A 14,873-nucleotide genomic window follows, 5' to 3' on the forward strand; every position below is an offset into this window, starting at 1 on the left:
CTGCCTCTTCCGTACCCTCACGAGGATGCCTAACCTCTCAAATTTAACGGATCTCAAACTGAACTCCTGGCCATCTCCCCAAACCTTCTCCACCTGCAGTCTTCTCCATCTCTTTGAGGGCAACTCCATCTTTCTATCTGCTCTGGAGTCATCCCTCCAGCTTCCTTCCCTGACGTCCCCCACGTAACCAGTAGGAAGATGGTGCTGGCTGTGCCCTCACAATATATCAAGACTCTGACCGCTTCTCTCTACCTGCATTGCTTCCAGAACGGCCCAGTCCGTTGTCTCTCACCTGAATTACTATAATGGCCTCCCCAGTAGTCTCCTGGCATCTGCTGTTGACACTGAGAGTCTTTCCTCACACAACAGCCAGAGTGATTAATCTGAAACCTAAGCTCCTCTCCTCCCCTGTAGTCCTCAAGACAACCACCCCATGGGAGGCCACAGGGCAGGTTGCTCAGGGAGGGAGACCAGCTTCCTCAATTAGGGGGGAAAAGCTCCTTCTACTGGCAGAGAAAGCAGAACGTAGAGCTTCCATTTCTTTAGTTGCGTTAAATCCACCCGTGCGCTCCCAGCCCACTTTCGGGGTCCCCAGCCCACCTCCCAACCAACACCAGAACTTCAGTAGAAGAGATCGTGAGGGGAGTTGAGCTCAGTTTACTACTTCTGGGTAGCATATCGACTGTGTCACCTAGGTCTTGATACGCTGTGTTTTTCTTGTCATTAATTTTTCCCTAGTGTGTAATTAGGGTTAATATCCTTGTCAAACCAAGAGTTGTTTGAAAGAGCGCTTTTAAATTTCTAGATGTATATATATATATATATATATATATATACATATATTTTTAAATAATCTATTCTTGTTAACATCTGCCTTTTTTTTTTTTTTTTTTTTTTTTTTGCCCTGTGGTGAGACAATGCATTAGGTACAGTTTCTTCTTTCTCGAGCGTGTTAAGATTTTACTTGAGGTCTAATGCATGGATGTTGTATGTAACTGCTTCCTCTGTGTTTGAAAAGAAATGCCTTTGGTACTTTCAGGGCTGGTTAATAAATTGATTTGGCTCAGCAAATGCCCTCGAGCCTCCCATCTCTTGTGTTGACTCCATCCGTCAACCTCTGATGAAGGTACGTACATTAAGGTTTATACTTATAAATCTATAAAAACGAAACAAAAGAGGGAAAAATACCTGGAGTGGCTCCCATCTCCTACAGAGAGAAAACCCAGGCCCCTCCTGGGGCTGCACAGCCCTCCCCGCCTCCACCTCTTTCCCTGCTGCTCCTCTCCTCTCTGGCTGCTCACATCATCCTTGCCAGAAGCATCTTTGCACCTCCTCAAACATGTCCTTGGTTCTAACTGTCCCCTCTGCCCAAAAAGCTCTTCTCCAGGATCCACTCGGCTGATTCCCTCACGTCCTTCGGATCTTTGCTCCAGTCTCAACTCTTTGATGAGAGCTTCTCTCTCATTTCATTTAATGGACAACCGCTCCCCACCCTTGATTAGCAGTTTCAATCCCCCTCATCCTGCTCCATGTTTTCTTTTTTCATAATATTGGTCTCACTCCCTAACATACTGGGCAACCTGCTTACGCTGTTTATTCTTTGTTGTCTACGTCGAACAGTGCCTGGCATGTAGTAAAGCTTTGGAGACACTTGACGAATGAACGACCTATTCCTTAGACCAAGGCTTCCATTTGGGGGAATGTTCATCACATTCTAAGACTGCTCTCAACTCTCTGTTGGGGAAAATCGGTATCTACATTAGCAAGGGCTCTTGTTATGAGATTGGATCACAGTGCACCTTTCTTTCTTTCTTTCTTTCTTTCTTTCTTTCTTTCTTTTTTTTCTATTTGAGTTAAAAGTGTCATCTAATTAATATAAAAGTAGGCTATTGCTTCTCAAAAGACACCCCCATGGTCAGTGTTTCTTCATTATTCTTAGCTCACTGTCCTCTTTGAGAATTCCCAGGAAAATGCACACACACACACACACACACACACACACACACATATATATTATTTTTTTGCTTCAATTTCAAAGAGTCCGAGGAACCCCAATACTTCCTCATGAATCTCTGGGTGAATATTCGTGGACCTCAGTAAAAAGCTTCCTGCACATATATACTCACAGACATATACTCACTTGAGATTGAATTTACAAGGCCTCTCTGATTTTAATCTTTTAATCTTTTTTTAACTGTTTTTTTTTTTTTTCAACTTTCCCCTACGTCTTACCAAGTTGGTTTGGGGTTTTGTTTTCATTGCTGTTATTATTTCTGTTTATTGAAATCACTTTAGAGTGTGTCAGTGTCACAAAAAAAGCTTGCAAGTGCAGGACGGCCATATGAAAATCCTGCTGGAAATATATCTTGTGTAAATTTTCACTTCAAAGTAAATGGAATGCAAAATGAAGATGTGGAAAAAAATTCCTGGGTCCATAAATATTTAATAAGCTCTGGGGCTTAGGATTGATAAGTGGCCCATTTACAGTATACTGTATTTTGAAATAAAATACACAGATTCCATGCAAGTTTTTGAGTGGAAAGGTGTTCCATTTACCATATGCCTTACACACAGGATCATGTCTGTCTTACTAATTAGTCTATTCTTAACAGTAATCATAAAAAGCAGTTCTGGCTCTAGTCTCTGAGCACGTGTTTACTACAAATGTTCAAGTCTGTGTAGGGGCCATGTCACCGGCCGGCTCCGTGTGTCCTGCAGACAAGTGGCTTTGCAACCCCCACAGGGGATGAGAGTCTCCTGTGCCACTTTACAGTGTTGAGCTTCTCGAACTCAATGACCATCCCACTGAATCGGAATCTTCCAGGTAGAGCCCAGGCATGTCATTTTGAAAAGCTTCCAAGATGAGTTTTCTAAGACAGGAATGGCAAAGCAATGGAGAGCCATGTTTTTTCTTTTCCTTTTTGTTGTTTTGCTTTGGTTTTATTTTGGATTAATATTGGATTCACACAAACGTTACTAAGTTAGTATAGAGAGTTCCCATATAGCTTTCACGTAGCTTCCCCTAATCTTAACAGTTCACATACCCATGGAACAGTTGATCAAACTAGGAAATTAACCTTGATATATCATCATTAGTTAAGCTGCAGACTTCATTCCAACTTGACCTTTTTTTCCACTAATGTCCTTTTTCTGTCCCAAGAGCCAATCCAGGGTCCCAGACTATGTTTAATCATCGCCTTCCCTTGTCTCCTCTAATCTGTGAAGATCAGATCTAATCTGTGAAGATCAGATTAATCTGTGAAGAATCAGAATGCCTGGGTGGCTTAGTCAGTTAAGCATCTGCCTTCGGCTCAGGTCGTGATCCCGGGGTCCTTGGATGGAGCCCCCCATCGGGCTCTCTGCAGGGAGCCTGCTTCTCCCTCTGCCTCTCTCGGTGTGTCTCTTATGAATAAATAAATAAAATCTTTTTTTTTAAGTATTAATCTGTGAAGGTTTCTTAGTCTTTCTTGTTTTGTTTTTTTTTATGACATTGACACTTTTAAGAAGTACTAGCCAGATATTTTGTGGAACAGCCTTTAGTTTCAATTGGTCTGATGTTTTCTCATGATTTGGGGAAAATCTTCAGGGGTGACATGCCCCATTCATTACATAGCATGGGGAGGGGCCCGATGTCAAAATCACCTGTCACTGCTCCCACAATTAGGGTGCTGTCTGCCAGGATTCTCCCGGATGCAGGGACACTCTTCCCCCTCTTTGAATGAATTGTCATGTTCTTGAAATAACTTTAGAGTGTTCAGTTTCCCAAGAAGCTTGCAGGTCATGACAATTCATTAGAAGAAAGTTGCTAAGAGGCACCTGGGTGGCTCAGTCAATTAAGCGTCTGCCTTTGGCTTGGGTCATGATCTCAAGGTCCTGGGTTGGAGTCCTGAGGCTCACATAGGGCTCCCTTCCCAGTGTGGAGCCTGCTTCTCCCTCTCCCTGTACTGATCCCCCTGCTGGTGCTCTCTGGCTCTGGCTCTCAAGTAAATAAATAACATCTTAAAAGAAGAAGAAAAAGAAGAGGAAGAAGAGTTGCTAAGTCTAGGCTGCATGGAAGGAATTAAGCTCCATCCCACCCCCAGAAAGATTTGCCTCTTCTCCCTTATTTATTTATGATTCAATCAGTTATTTATACTAGAATGAAATAAGGTTTTGTTTGGTTTTGTTTTTCTGGAATTGTTTCACCTCTGGCCATTTCAAGCGCTTTCAAGTTGGATCCTATGTCCTTCTGACATGCGTCTTCTTTCTTTAAGAAATGCATTTCCTTTCATTCTGGCACCACAATGCCCCAGGCTCACCTTGGATTTTCCCTGACCCAGGACTGAAATCAGACATCTCTCCAAGGAGACTCGGTTCCTTTTTGTTGGAAAATGACATCTGGAAACCAGGATCTAGGTGCTGGGTATGGTTGTTGCTACTGGAGTTTTACTGCTTCTATGCCCTCTCTAAGAGCAGAGCAGGGAAATGTGTACACGTATACTAACCTTATATACACACATATCTATAATTATTTCTGTATCTCTCTGTCCAAATAAGCTAAATTTCCAATTCTAATCTGGCACCACAGGGCTTCTTCTAGCTCCCTTATTTGTAACTTCAATCCCTGACAGTGGGGAACCTGGTTCCCATTATCTACAATGTATTTACACATGCATTTAGCCCTCCTGCGCTTGTAGAGTTACAGAACAGCAGACCCCTAATCCTGTGAGAAATGAATTCACCAGAAATGAACCGAGCCAGAGCTCAGTGTTTATGTGTCGTTCTTTTTGGTTTTAGTCTTATAGTTTCTAGTAAAAAACATTATTTTCTAAAGCTACTGAAGTCAGTTCCTTTTTTTACCCTATCAGTTTGTTTTTAAGTAATATTTTTGCCTTGTGACTTAAGTCACACATGCTCAGTACAGAAAATAAGAGCTAGCAAAAAAGAAGAAAATAGAACTCATCCCGATACCATGACTCAGCAAAAACAAGATAAGCCCTACTTTCATTTTGATGTAGTGTGTGTGTGTGTGTGTGTGTGTGTGTGTGTGTGTGTCTTTGGGTTGTTTTTACTAACATTGGGATTATTCCTTACATTCAGTTGTATGACTCTCCCCCCGCACCCTCCCCGGCCCCATCTAATGCTACAGATCCTTAAAGAACTACAGATAGGTTTGTAAACCGAGCCATCTCCTGATAAGATGCGGATTTGGAAAGCCCAACCTAGTGGCATAGAGAGAATACAGTGGGGTGAAGGGAAGGAGGGAGATACTGAAGTCAGAAACACCAGCTACGTAAGTAGAATTATCCAGACTGAGAGATTATATGTGACATATTGAAAAGAATAACAATGGGAAGAGGGGAGAGTCAATGAATCTGAGAGGCATTTCAGGAGAGACCTGCCAAGATTTTGGTGGATGATTGGCTACTGGAGTAAGGTAGGGGAGAGAGTGAAGAATTCTGACATTTTAAGGAGAATGAATCATCAACAGTGATGACATTTACTCGCATCCGTATAGAACACAAAGCAAATGATGGGTTTTCCAGAGAAGAAGATAGTTTTATTTTTGTTTATGTTGAGTTTAAGGTGCTTGAGTTCCTCCAGCTGGAGCAGTTCAAGGTCAGCTGGATGGTTGTGTCCGGTGGCCAGGTAAGAGGATCAAGCAGGAGGCCTGAACTTGCAGAACTTCTAGAAAAAAAAGGCTAGACTTCATGCCAAGAGATTGGGTGGAATCATTCAGGGTGATTTGTAAAGCTGAAGAAAGGAACAACAAATACAACTTAGATACCATTTAGGATTTGGGCAGGGGAAGAAGAGGGATTGACTCCAAGAGACAAAGAGGGAGGAAAGTAGTCCAGGAGCTGAGGAGCTGGACGGAGTTGAAAGAACCCAAAGTAGGTAGTGGCTAGGAAGTAAAACAAAAGAAAAAAAAGGAAGAGTTCAGAAAATGCAGTGGCCAACCGTCTTAGCGCCGCAGTCCCGAGGAGGAGGCTTCCAAGGAACCCAAGAGGCAAGGACGTCGAGGAAACGCACGTCAACGCTCTTTGAAGAATGCGAAAGTGAGAAAAGCCAGACCCGCCGTGTGGTCTCTTGGGGAGAAGTCAGAGTGGATGAGGGAGGCAGCGCTTCCTCTCCTTCCCTCCTTCCGCAGGACTCGGGGGCTGACAGGCCCGGGGGCTGGAGGGCCCATGACTGCGCGGGTGGAGTCTCTTGGCATTTGCCTTTGTAGCCCTCAGGCTTAGTGAGGAATTACTGCAAAACGTGAGGAGTGGAAATTCTCAGTGTGGTTTAGGGGAGGGCCGAGAAGGTGGTGAGCGTGAGCCCTCGCGCGTCAGGCACGGAGGGCGCAGGGGACACGACGGGGAAGGTCAGCCACTTGGAGCGGTGTTTGAGGGGCCGTTGTCTACCCGGTTAGAGCAACCGTTAAAAACTCTGCGATTACACGAAGAAACCCCATAATAACACAACTGGGGGCTTTGTATCCACGGTACGGGTTTTCAACCCCGTCTGTAATGCTCAGTGGCTCAAGAACAATGTGTTTCCTGAGGGTTTCAGGCGTGCAAGGCCCTTGAGCGTAGACGAGACTCCAGCTGACCGCTCGGTGCTGTGAGAAACCTCCAAACTTCAAAAGAAAAATCTACATGGAGCCCTCACGTGGGAGTAAGGGCTGCGGCGTCCTCTAAACAGCTTCACCTCCTTGTCTGCCAGGCTCCGGGAGGGATGCCGCGAAGACGGCCCCAGCCCTGGACTGAAACAGGAGATGTTTATTGACCCAACGGCCCCTTTTGGTGTGAGCCCCAGAAGGTGACGGCTCCCTTTTGTAGCAGGGCCTGGAATTTCTTGTGATGTGAAAAAGAGGTACGATGATTTCCATGTAAAGTAAAAAGTTGTTTTTTTTTTTTTAATTTTTTAAAATGAAGCCCACTGACCTCAGTGGCTGTGGGGGCGGCCGGAAACTGCATGGCCTGCTCGTGCTAGGCCGCTGCCCCGCGGCCGTGGGCCCAGGACGGGCGTGGGCCGAGCAGCGGGCAGCAGAGCCTGGAGGCCCGGCGCTTCGGTGCCAGAGGGCAGGGCGTTCGCGCCCCGGCTGAAGTGCATCCGCAGATCTCCTTGGCTCCCACGTCCTCTCCCCAACACGCGGGAACCCGCTCGCGTCTCCGGAGAGGACGGAGATAAGATCTGACCAGGAAACTGAGGCCAAAGAGACGCACGGCCCGGCCAAGACCCAGGACGGCCAAAGAAGCGGAGGCGGGACAGGAACTCCGCGCCCAGGCCCAAGTCCCATCTCGGCTCCCGGCCGCCTGCCCCGGGGCGCCCTCCTCGGGCTCCTCATCCTCAGAATGGGCCACAACAGCCCTGACGGCTCAGGCTCCGCCAGGAGGCCAGGAGTGAATGAGCTGCCCTCAAGCTGCGGGCCTGGAGCTGCGGGCCTGGAGCTGCGGGCCTGGAGCTGCGGAGTCTCGAGTTGCGGGTCTCAAGCTTCGGGGTCTCGAGCTGCGGGCCTGGAGCTGCGGGCCTCGAGCTGCGGGTCTGGAGCTGCAGGCCTGGAGCTGAGGGTCTGGAGCTGCGGGCCTGGAGCTGCGGAGTCTCGAGCTGCGGGTCTGGAGCTGCGGGCCTGGAGCTGCGGGCCTGGAGCTGCGGGCCTCGAGCTGCGGACCTCGAGCTGCGGGGTTAGAGCTTCGGGGTTAGAGCTGCGGGCCTGGAGCTGCAGGTCTCAAGCTGCGGGTCTCAAGCTGCGGGCCTGGAGCTGTGGAGTCTCGAGCTGCAGGTCTCAAGCTGCGGGCCTGGATCTGCGGGTCTGGAGCTGCGGGCCTGGAGCTGCGGGTCTTGAACTGCGGGCCTGGAGCTGCGGAGTCTGGAGCTGCGGGTCTCGAGCTGTGGGCCTGCAGCTGCGGGCCTGGAGCTGAGGGTCTGGAGCTGCGGGCCTGGAGCTGCGGAGTCTCAAGCTGTGGGCCTCAAGCTGCGGGTCTCGAGCTGCGGGCCTGGAGCTGCGGGTCTGGAGCTGCGGGCCTGGAGCTGCAGGCCTGGAGCTGTGGAGTCTCGAGTTGCGGGTCTCAAGCTGTGGGGTCTCAAGCTGTGGGGTCTCAAGCTGCGGGCCCGGAGCTGCGGGTCTCGAGCTGCAGGCCTGGAGCTGCGGTATCTCGAGCTGCGGGCCCCGAGCTGCGGGTCTGGAGCTGCGGGCCTGGAGCTGCGGGCCTGGAGCTGCGGAGTCTCGAGTTGCGGGTCTCAAGCTTCGGGGTCTCGAGCTGCGGGCCTGGAGCTGCGGGCCTCGAGCTGCGGACCTCGAGCTGCGGGGTTAGAGCTTCGGGGTTAGAGCTGCGGGCCTGGAGCTGCAGGTCTCAAGCTGCGGGTCTCAAGCTGCGGGCCTGGAGCTGTGGAGTCTCGAGCTGCAGGTCTCAAGCTGCGGGCCTGGATCTGCGGGTCTGGAGCTGCGGGCCTGGAGCTGCGGGTCTTGAACTGCGGGCCTGGAGCTGCGGAGTCTGGAGCTGCGGGTCTCGAGCTGTGGGCCTGCAGCTGCGGGCCTGGAGCTGAGGGTCTGGAGCTGCGGGCCTGGAGCTGCGGAGTCTCAAGCTGTGGGCCTCAAGCTGCGGGTCTCGAGCTGCGGGCCTGGAGCTGCGGGTCTGGAGCTGCGGGCCTGGAGCTGCAGGCCTGGAGCTGTGGAGTCTCGAGTTGCGGGTCTCAAGCTGTGGGGTCTCAAGCTGTGGGGTCTCAAGCTGCGGGCCCGGAGCTGCGGGTCTCGAGCTGCAGGCCTGGAGCTGCGGTATCTCGAGCTGCGGGCCCCGAGCTGCGGGTCTGGAGCTGCGGGCCTGGAGCTGCGGGCCTGGAGCTGCGGAGTCTCGAGTTGCGGGTCTCAAGCTTCGGGGTCTCGAGCTGCGGGCCTGGAGCTGCGGGTCTGGAGCTGCGGGCCTGGAGCTGCAGGCCTGGAGCTGTGGAGTCTCGAGTTTCGGGTCTCAAGCTGTGGGGTCTCAAGCTGCGGGCCCGGAGCTGCGGGCCTCGAGCTGCGGGTCTGGAGCTGCGGGCCTGGAGCTGAGGGTCTGGAGCTGCGGGCCTGGAGCTGCGGAGTCTCGAGCTGCGGGTCTGGAGCTGCGGGCCTGGAGCTGTGGGTCTGGAGCTTTGGGCCTGGAGCGCGGTGCCCGGCCCGGGGGCAGCCACAGGGAGCGGCGGCGGCGTCGGGCTGCGCTCCTCGCAGGCGGCAGGCAGGGGCTGCAGCGGGTCAGTCACGCACGTGTGCGCGGGACCCCTGATAAAAAGGCCCCGCCCGGGATAGGGGCGCGGGAGAGCGGGCTGCGGGCTGGGCTGCCGGGAGCAGGGCCCGGGGCGGGGAGGGGGGTGCGTGGGGGTGGGGGTGTGCGTGCGTGTGCGCATCTGTGCGCGTGCATGTGTGTGCATGTGTCTGTGCGTGTTCGCGTGGGTGCACATGTATCTGCGTGCGTGCCTGTGCGTGTGTGCATGTGGGGGGATGGGTGTGCGCGTACATGTGTCTGTGCGTGGGTGCGCGTGTGCGTGCATGTCTGCATGTGTGCATGCGTCTGTGCGCATGGGTGTGTGTATGTGTGTGCGTGTTTGTGTGGGTGTGCGTGTGCATGTGTGTGCCTGTGTACGTGGGTGTGCGTGTATCTGCGTGCGTGTGCACATGTGAGTGCATGCATGTGTGCGCGTGCGTGTACCTGTGCACGCGTATGTGCATGGGTGTGTTTGCGTGTGTGCGCGTGTGCGTGTGCATGAGAGGGCATGGCTCTCAGAATGTGCTCCCGGAGGGCCCAGGGCCCCGACCTTGGGGAAGGTAGCCGGCACCTATTCTGGGAAGCAGGGCTCAGGCAGGGAAAGGGGACCCCGAGAGTCCGGGCAACCCCCCCGTGTGGGCTGGGGACGCAGGGGGAGCTCCCCGGCCGGGCTCCCTTGGGCCTGGGCCCCACGTGGACGTGGCCGGGGAGCGGCCCAGCAGAGGGCCCAGCAGAAGGGGGCAAACAGCCCGGGACAGGGGTGGCTCTCTCTTAAGTTTTTCTTGCAAATCATCCCAAACCCCTGCAGTTGTCATTATTTATTCACACGAAGTGATCATGCATACCCTGATAGAATGTTCTTTCCTCTTGGGGGGGGGGGGCTGGGCAGGGAGGGGGGTGTGGATGAAGAAAGAGGAATGCTGGAATTCTCTTACAACTCATCTCTAAAACCCGCTCTCGTGGGAAGGAAGCCGCGTGCCCAGAGGTCAACGAGGCCTGGCTCCATCACTTTCTGGCTGCATTAGGGGCAGCGGGTTAACCTTTCTTTTTTTTTTTTTTTTTAAAAAAGAAAAAAAAAAGATTTTATTTAGGGGACATCTGGGTGGCTCAGGGGGTTGAGCGTCTGCCTTTGGCTCAGGTCCTGACCCCTGGGTCCCAGGATCGAGTCCCACGTGGGGCTCCCTGCAAGGAGCCTGCTTCTCCCTCTGCTTGGGTCTCTGCCTCTCTCTCTGTCTCTCAATAATAAATAAATTAAATTTTGTAAAAAGATTTTATTTATTTGACAGAGAGAGCACAAGCAGGGGGAGCTGGAGAGGGAGAAGCAGGCTCCCTGTTCCTGAGGGGGACTCAACCTCAGGACCCCGAGACCATGACCTGTGCTCAAACCAGAAGCGTCACCAACTTAAGACACCCAGGCGCCCCTGAAGTTTTCCTGAAAGTAACAATTACCAAATTGCTAGACCCTTTCTTTAAAAAAAAAAAAAAAAAAAAAAAAGATTTATTTATTTATTTTAGAGAAGGAGAGTGAGCACAAGCAGGAGTCGGGGAGGGGCAGTGAAGGGCAGAAGGAGAGAGAGGATCCCAAGAAGACTCCCCACTGAGTGTGGAGCCCAGAGTGGGGCTCAGTCGCACCACCTGAGGATCATGACTTGAGCCGAAACCAAGAGTCGAATGCGTAACAGGCTGAGCCACCCTGGTGCCCTGGAACCCTTTCTTTTGTTAATGTTGATTTATTTCTCAAATTATAGACTTGTCCTTTTGATTTTTTAAATGTCAAAAGTCCCCAACCCAAAGCCCCCAGATTGAACATTTCCGTAGAACACTGAGCATTACTGACGTTTCTTTAAGAAATCATGCCCTAGATAGAAACACAGTATTTGGACACTTGCCGTTAATATCTCATTAAAGCAGAGCTATATGTTTTAGTTCCGGCCTTCCCGAAATCTATTCTTGGAAGGACACCCAGACCTGTTGCAAAAAGTAGAAAATGTGGTCTTCTGCGGCCCAGGAGAGTTTATGATTTAATAAGGAAGTTGGCTGTACACAGCATCACATAAATAAACGTAACAGAAGCACGTAAGCCAACATTTATGTGTAGTTGAGCACAGCTGCATAGGTTTACACAGGTGCTAAATAATATATCAGAGAAGGAAAAATCAAGGAGGTGGTGGTTATTACAGTGCTTGGCAGCTAGAATACCGGACAACGTGAGTTTTGAAATGGCGCAGAACTACACGTGCACGGTCTTCGTGTTGCTAAATGATATGTTGAGCTCAAGGAAGCTCAGAGATGAGTGAAAAAAAAAAAAAAGAATTCTAAATTTACGGGAAGAGCAGGTCTAATGGATTGGAAGTGAGTGGTGTTAATTGTTCTTGTTGTTGGCGATTACTTCTGACAAGCGTTTGAGCGCTTCCATTGCGCCAGGAATAGCGCTTTACATGAATCGCCTCGTGTACTTCCCACGACAACCCGAAAATAGCGTTTCCTTACTCACGTTTCACAAATGAGAAAACTGAAGCTCAGAGAAATTAAGGGACTTGACCCAAATGGGTATCTAGGTATCAACAGGTGCCTGTGCTGGAATTTGAGCCTGGACCTGATTCCCAGCCTGCCCTCTGAAGCTGCTACTCCCTTGCTGTCATCAACTGAAAAGCCGAGAGAGATACAAGGAATCATTAAAAAAAAAAAAAAAAATAGGCCGTGAGATGGAAGACTGTGTACAAAGCCCTGAGGGCCTCACGTGAAGAGCGTGACAGGACCCAGGAAAGGTCATAGCGGAGCTAGAAGAGCCTTGGAAGAGGAGAAGCCAGCCAGCAAGAGAGGGCACCGACGGCACACGTCCATCTGCCCTCCGAAGCATTCCTGGCAAACTCTTTCTTGATTCCTAAGCAAGTTGCTTTTCCCTGAAAATTTCGACTCCCCGACGACCACCGCAGTGGCGCGATACCACACACTAGAAAGCAGGCCACCCCCACGTGCGTGCAGGGAACCGGAGAGTATTGGCCAGCCACCCAGCCATCCGATGGCTTGGCCAATGTGTAACTGAGCTGAAAAGATATCTGCTTCCCCCCACGACCTCTCTACCAGACAGTTCCCTGCACGGCATTATCGGTTAACCACCCCACCCCACCCCAACCCAACCCACCCTCTGTGAGGAAAAGAGCAAGTCTCTAGGGAAGGATGGACCCAGAATTAAGTCCAGGCTCAGATAACTCATGGTTTTGTGGCCCTCGATGAGCTTGGTATGTCCCCTAGGCATCATCCCTAACATACACATCATGACTCTATCCTCCGGTCATAGAGCACTGGCTGAGGCCACACATGTGACACACTTAGGACGCTACTTGGCCCATAACCAGTCACTCAAACATATTAGCTGTTGTTATTAAAGGTGTCGTGAGACAGATAACGCACTCCAGAAGCTCTTCAAAGCAGCCAGAGCCACCCTTTCTCTCTGCTACTTTAATCAACACGGTCACTCTCACCCTGGGACTAGAAAAATCTGCCATTTACCGCCTCTGTATGATCGAACACATTTTTGCTGTGGGAAGCACCACTCAACTCCTGCAGGACACAGATCTAGTTGAGCTCAGCGCTTCGGAGCTCCAGCTGTGGGCTCCGATAGCTGCGGTGGTCTGGGGGCCCCCGTTGCTGAACGGAGCGTGTCCTCTCAGGCTCCTGGCCTCCTTCTGGCTCCCCATGATGCTCACTCAGATACCACCGCAACCAGGGTTGGCGGGGCCGTTTGATCATGTTCCCGTTGCAGGAGGCTTTGTTTGGGTGCAATTTGGTCAAAATGAGGTGGGGGCAGGGGGAGTGCAATCTGTTGCAGCTGTTCGTCATTACCCAGATAAGCTCCAGAAGCCTCCCAATTAACCTTCACGTGTAATAAAGCCAATCAGCACATGAAAACAAGAATTTATCATTTACTAAAATGATATTTGGCTTGTAATTGCTGTCTGGGAATGTTGAACCAAGTAGAAAACATTAAGAAAATTTGCACTCCTCCCCACAAATTTAAGTTTAGTGATTATTAAGGAGGAAAAAAAAAAAAGGCCAAGGATGTTGTTTAGTAGCGTAAGCTGTTTTATCCTGATTTCAAGGTAAGAATAGAAATGTATATTATGCCTTTTGATGTAAGATAATATACTAAAATATATTTGCAATTTAAAATATATGTATGGATCAAATAAATAGTTTCATCAGTCCTCAGGGCTTAGAAATCTAAATAGCAGAAATTAATTTGAAAAATGTACTTTCCTGCGTAATGTTTCATCTTTTCAGAGAAAGAAAACAAAGAAAAAGCAGTGTTTATATAAATAAGGGGTCTATCACACATCACTGTAAAAATTAAGAAGGCTAGCAAATGATACCACGTTTTGAGATCTCACTGTGCTAGGCTGGATGGACAATATAATATTAACAGCGAAAAGACTATAAAACTTGTTAATTTTGCAACTAGTAAGCCCTCAGATGTTTGGAGAAATGGAGTTTAACTGCATTGAGCTATTACATGGACTTGAATGAAGATGATTGTGAGACACTGTCACTACACTTAAACCTCCAATCTATCCAAAGACTTAAAATATAAATGCATGACATTCTAAATAATACAACTAATGAGTAACAATACATAGCTACATTTTTTTTGAATTTTAAAGCAGTAGTAGCCAACAGGAAGTTGCAAAAATAGAACATAGAGTCCCATGAACCCTTTACCCAACTTCCATGGTGCCATCTTACATGACTGTAGACAAATATCAAGAAGAAGGAATTGACATTGGTACCATACGGACGCCTGGACTACAGACTTGATTCAGTTTTCATCACTTTTTACCTGTTACTCAACTGTGTGCTGGTGTGTGGATGTAGTTCTGTGCAATTTAATCCTCCCGAGGGATTTGCACAACCACCACCACAATTAGAACACAACGATTTCATCATCACAAAGGAACCCCTAACGTTTACCCCTTTGTAATCGCACCCATTTCCATCCCCGTCCTCTGGCTTGAGTCTTGTGTTCCCTATTTCTATTATTTTGTCATTTTAAGAGTGTTATAGAAGTAGAATCATAGAGTATGTAACCTTTGGCTTCTTCATTAAGTGTAAAGCCCTTGAGATCCGTCCAAGTTGTTGCGTGGGCCAACAGTTTGTTCTTTTTTATCACTGAGTAGTAATCTACGGTACGGACACACCAGAATCTATACAACCTTCACCCGTCGAGGGACATTTGGGTCGTTTCCAATGTGGGGCCAATTAAAGCTGCCATGAACATTTGTGCACAAGGTTTTTTGTCATCCTACATTTCCACTTCTCTGGGATAAGTGCCCAGAAGTACAAATACTGGTGTATGGTAGTTGCATCGTTGGCTTTGTAAGAAACTATACTTTCCTGCCGACTGTGTATGAGAGATCTAATTGCTCTGCATGCTCCCCAGTATTTCGTTTTCCTACTTTTTTTTTTTTTATTTTAGCCATTCTGGTAAATGTATACTGATATCTCATTGTGATCTCCAATTTGCTTTTCCTCAATACACAAGTATAATTTAGGAGATGTCACAAGAGAGTTGATTGCCAAATTGTACAGACCAATTTTCTCCTCTATTTTGGTTGTTCTCGGTTGTGACTTTATACAGAACCACCTGGGAAGCTTTAAAACCACCCAAAATCC

The sequence above is a fragment of the Canis aureus genome, chromosome 7 (assembly GCF_053574225.1).
Source record: "Canis aureus isolate CA01 chromosome 7, VMU_Caureus_v.1.0, whole genome shotgun sequence".
NCBI lineage: Eukaryota > Metazoa > Chordata > Mammalia > Carnivora > Canidae > Canis > Canis aureus.